Here is a 6,000-nt window from a genome sequence, read left to right as displayed (position 1 = left end):
GACATTGTATTCTTGGTTGATTGTTTTGGGTTTCTTTTTTTCCTCTCTCAGTGTAACTGAAACTCCCTTCACAAAATTATAACACAGGAAATTATGAAAGAAATCAGACCTAACCAACTCCATCTTGCTTCTAATCTTTAAGCTGTCCTTGTTCATTCCCGGGCATAGGCTGAACTAACCTTGGGAGGGAATTTTACTGAGCCCCTACCCGCCAAATTATCTTTAAAAACTCCAATCCCCGAATACTCCGGGAGACTGATTTGAGTAATAATCAGGCATCCAAACTAGGCTGCCTCTCTGTCAGCACTGTAGGTAAGGCAAAGCAGAAATCAGTACCTCAGGAATCCTCCAAAGAGCTGGAACACCAGACGCATGCTCTGCTCTTCTCCCTTCTTCCTGTGGGAGAAGCTGTAAACTGGATGCTCTCTCCCCATTGTTCTGAGCTTTTCTCGCCTCTGTCTGTAGCACTGCACAGCCTCTGGTACCACAGCAAGCCATCTTCACTCTCCTTTGCTTTCAGCGACTCCCATGCATTTGAACTACATTGGTTCTGTGAGCACCCTTAGGTGACATAAAATAGTTCCTAGAACAGCCCTCTGAAAAACCTGAATGCTGGTGCACATTCCAGTCTTCTCACCCCTTCTCCCCAAGAAAGAAGCCACGAGATGTATTTATATATCCTCTCAATCATGTCAAATTGTGTTGGCTTGGGGGTGGGGTGGATATTGGTAAAGTGAACCAGCTCTTCTTACCTGTTTAAATGCAGCTGTTTTTAGTTGTGTGCTCACCTGGGTTACTAAAACCTCTTAACTGGCTTCTGGAGTTATCAGGAAAGCATTTTGATTCTTATGTTGTTGTAAAGTCAGTGTTTCTGTGGAAGAATGAAGTCCGGGACTTCCTGTTCTATTGTATTGCTGATGTCACTCCCCTAATTAATCCACTTTTATCTTTATTTCCAAATCAGAGAAACTTAACAGGTGAAATGATCATCTACTAAAGCGAGGTATACAATCTGCTAACCCAAAATCAGTGTGTGTTATAACAAAGCACTTACATGTTGGTCAATGCACCATTTAGACATTCCAGCTTAAGCGAGGAGAGCTTAAGTGGCTATTCAAGGTCTTCATATCCCCCGCTAAATTTGTGAAACTCTTTGAAAGCACAGCCTTTTGAAGCATTAGTTTGAATTCTATCGACTATAAATGTAAAATACCTTTCTTAGTACATTTTCCTCATGCCGAACTCTAATTCTGTTGGTCAATACCTATGGTATATGTCACATGTCACTCATGTTTCCCAATATGTATTTTTTGAATACATAATAACCAAGGTGATCCACATGGCATTTAAAGTTATAGTTTTATCAAGTGGGAACGAAATTAATGCAAGTGGAAGAAAACTTTTATTTTGAAAGTCAGGGCATGGACATGTCCTCCTAGGTTCATTAAAATGACATTCATCTTTAAGTAAAACCGAAGCACTGAAATGATGAATTTTAAGTGCTCCGCTGAAATTCTGAAACATTTTATTAAATCATTTTTAATATTCATTTCTGTTCAGTTTGAATGCTAAAAATTTTCAGGCTATAATGAAGGTTATAAAGGTCAAATAAAACAAAAGAGTGAAATAATATAAAATTAACAGAATTAATATAACAATATATTTCATAAAAGTAATTAAATGAACAATGGAAAATACATTTAATTTTATATCGAATAGGAATTTATAAACAGAATAAAACATTCCCATGTCGTATCATATTCTACCTTATTTTTGGCTTGGGAGAAGTAATACAATTTTGATTTCCAAAAACATACACTTACAAAGGTAAGGTACAAAGGATGACTCATGAAAAGGTACAGTGCACTCCAAAATAACTACTTGAATATTCTAATATTCAGATAAATCTGAAGAACATATATGGCAATGGATATTAAAAGTGTAAAATAATAGTGAAAGAAACATAAAGTTGAATCGGGCCTAATTTATTGATATGAACTTACTAATCAGATATTCTACATTTAATGTTGAAGCTTAGGGAGTTAGAGTTTGGTTGTTTGGCTGAAACATGGACCAAGAAATAGCCCACAGTGAGCAAGGTGGAAATGCCAAACCTGCTTTGGTTTTATGTAGAGGGAGGGATTCAAAGGTTTAGGGAGCATGACATGTTCTACTCACTCACAATGAGAGGATACAGAAGACACAGCTTTCATTAACACTGTGAGAAATAAATTCTTGAGAGGAGTCCTGGCATTACTGAAGAGTTGTGTGATCATTTTTCTCTGTAGGCCAGACATTACAGTGAAAACTGCAGTCACCAAACTGGGAAACCCTCATGCAATAGGAATAACTGGATCCCAGAGTGGCAGAGATCAAGTGGTGGCATTCAAAGCAGCAATCAGAATAGTCTCATTCACACGGACCTATGGCATTGGCTAGATAATTATTGTGTTCCTAGAAGTAAAATGGGTATAAAGCCTACTAAATCCTAACTTGATCTTATAAGAAGAAAAGGTCTAGCTTAAGTGAATAAAAGTCTAACATGAGTAATAAAAACAGAGTCATGGCCCTTCAATCAATTCCCAGACGTGAGCCGGCTTACAGACCAAGAACCACCTAGATGAAGGGGAGGCCAGGTATCCTTATGCAAGGACCTCAATACATTGCTAAAAATTTATAATGTTAATCTATTTCATAGCCTTCCCCAAAAGGACCTAAGCCCTTTTATCAGGGTAACTGTGCATTGGGGAAAATAAAATAAATAGACCTCTCAGGGCTTACTGGACACTGGCTCCAAGCTGACACTAATTCCAGGAAGCTCAAAATTTCACTGTGGTCCACCAGTCAAAGTAAGAACTTATGGAAGTCATGTAATCAATAAAGTTTTAGCTCACATTAATCTCGCAGTGGGTGCAGTGGGTCCCTAAACCAATTCTGTAGTTATTTCCCCAATTTGGAAAAGCATAATTGAAATAGATATACTCAGTAGCTGGCAAAATGCCTACATTGGTTCCCTGACATGTGGAATAAGGTTCATTATGATGAGAAAAGCCAAGTGGAAGCCACTAGAACTCCCTAAACCTTGGAAAATAGTCAAGTAAAAGGAATACTACTTTCTGGGAGGGATTGCAGAGATTAGTGCCTTCATAAAATAACCTGAAAGAGGCTAGGGTGGTGATTCCCACCACATCCCCATTTAACTTCCTTTTTGGCCTGTGCAAGAAACAGAACAATCTTGAAGAGTGACAGCAGATAATCATTAGCTTAATCAGGTGATGACTCCAATTGCAGCTGATGTACCAGATATGGTTTTGTTGTTTTAGCGAATTAACACATCTGGTGGTATATGGTATGTAGCTATTGATCTGTCAAATTCCCTTTTCTCCATATTTGTCAATAAGGACCACCAGAAGCAATTTGCTTTCAGCTAAGGCCAGCAAATCACCTCCACTGTTCAGCCCCATGTTAAAATTTAGTTCATAGGGATATCGATTCTCTTTCTTTTCCACACGATATCTATCACACTGATCCATCACATTGGTTACATTATGCTGATTAGACCTAGTGAACAAAAAGTAGGAACTATTTTAGACTTACTGGTAAGACATTTGCATGTCAGAGCTGTGACACTGGTCTTTTCCAGACTTCAGAATAAATCTGAAACATCAGCTCTTCTTGGGTCTCAAGCCTCCCAGCTTTCAAACTGTAACATATACGATCAGGTCTCCTGATTCTAAGGCCTTCAGACTCAGGCTGGAACTACACATCGGCTCTCCTAGGTTTTCAGTCTGCTTACTGAAGATTATGGGACCTCTCGGTCATCATATTGGTTCTGTTTCTCTGGTGAACTTTAACATATCACCTTTTTCATGTCAAATTCCCCAAATTGTAGAAAACAATAGCTATAGAGAACCAATGCCTACAGACTTTAAACCATGTTTTAATTAGAAAATTATCTAGACCTCTGGAGTACTAATAATGTTCTCTTTCCTGACAAGAATTTTGAATACAAGAGTGTTTATTTTATAATTCTTTGTTAAAATATGCAAATAACTTTAAGTCATTTTTTTCCCATGTCATTTCAAGGGGAAAACCTTAAAGATAAGCAAAACCAAAATTCAGTAAACTAATTATAAACCAAGATAAACCAAGATACCCTCAACTTATATTCTTCTGATAATAGAAAAATAAAATTGGTATGGCTTCCACTGAGTACAAATTTAGAAGTTTTTGGAAATTTCTTTACAAATGCAAAATTAATGTTGGGATTTCAGAATTTGAAAATTTTAGCAAAAATAAATCTCTACTCTCTCCCTCAAAATTATCACTAAAGAAATAGACAACAGAGTGCTACTTTCAGTGGTCAGTGGAGAAAAACACAATATGCCCTACCATGAAGTATCTGAAAAAATTATTTGTAATAATATTAGTTAAAAAATACCAGGTAACATGTCTGGAGGAGTTTGAAATGCAGAATGGTGAAATGTAAAAGCCAGGTGATGTTTGGAAACAAATCTAAATATTCATCATACTCTTAGCTTGCTCTAAAAATGTAGTCTCCAAAATATGAAAATGTCCTAAAGAATTGCTCTTTGTAATCCTGAAGGGTGTTTTAAGTACCTAAAAAGTTGCTTCTCACTATGTACTAGTAGTCCTTAGATGTACTTAACTCATTTCCCATAGTTTTAAAAATATATATTTAATTAATACATCTTAAAAATTCACATAAAGAGCAAATATTAATTTACCTGCATTACAATTATTAAACTGTTGCCAAACTGAGGGCATTCCAAGTGGCTTGATCTGGGTCTGACTCATTCTTTGCTGGTCTCTTCTACATGATGCAGGTTCCTACCTTTTTTAAAACCAATAAGGTATCTAAAAACAGACACATATACCAATGGAATAAAATAGAGAACGCTTAAATTCATTTATTTAGAGCCAACAAATTTTCCACAAAGGTGCCCAAAACACACATTGGAGAAATGATGGTTTCTCCAATACAGAGGGCTGAAAAACTGAATATCTATATGCAGAAGACATAAATTAGACCCCAATATCTCACTGTATAAAAAAATAAACTCAAAATGGGTTAAATACTTAAAAGTAAGACCTAAAACTGTGAAACTACTAGAAGAAAATATTGTGGAAATGCTTCAGGACATAGGTGTGAGCAAAAAGTTTATGAACAGAAAAGCAAAGGCAAGCAAAGCAAAAATTGGCAAATGGGATTATATCTAGCTAAAAAACTTCTGCACAGCAATGTAAACAATCAAGAAAGTGAAGAGAAAACTTGCAAAATAGGATAAAATATTTGCGAACTATTCATTTAACAAAGGGCTAATATCTAGAATATGAAAGGAATTAAAACAACAGCAAAAAAACCCCAAAAACAAATAATCCAATTTAAAAATGGGCAAATGATCTGAATAGACATTTCTCAAAAGGAGGCATAAAAACAGCCAATAAGTATAGAAAAAAAATGCTCAACATCACTAATCATCAGGGAATTGGAAAGCAAAACCACAATGATGTATCACCTCACCCCAGTTAGATTGTCTATTACCAAAACAAAACAAAACAAAATGCTGGCAAGGACATGGAGAAAATGAAACTTCTATACATTGTTTATGAGAATGTAAATTAGTACAGTCACTATAGAAAACAGTATAAAGATTCCTCAAAAAACTAAAAATATAACTACCATATGATCCCACAATTCCACTACTTGGTATAAATCTAAAGAATAAATAAAGAAAAGAAAAGCAGTATGTTGAAGAGATATCTGCATTCCCACCTTTATTGTATCACTATTCATAATAACCAAGATTGGGACTTAACCTAAGTGCCAATCAATAGATGAATGGAAACGAAAATGAGTTACCCGTTCATGATAAAACACTATTGAGCGAACCATAACAAAGAAGAAAATCCTGTCATTCAAAGCAACATGGGTTAGCTGGAGGACATTGTTAAGTGAAATAAGCCAGGCACAGAAAG

Source organism: Pan troglodytes, chromosome X (assembly GCF_028858775.2).
Source record: "Pan troglodytes isolate AG18354 chromosome X, NHGRI_mPanTro3-v2.0_pri, whole genome shotgun sequence".
Taxonomy (NCBI): Eukaryota; Metazoa; Chordata; class Mammalia; order Primates; family Hominidae; genus Pan; species Pan troglodytes.
The sequence above is the reverse complement of the archived record's forward strand: the minus strand, read 5'-3'. Positions refer to the sequence as shown.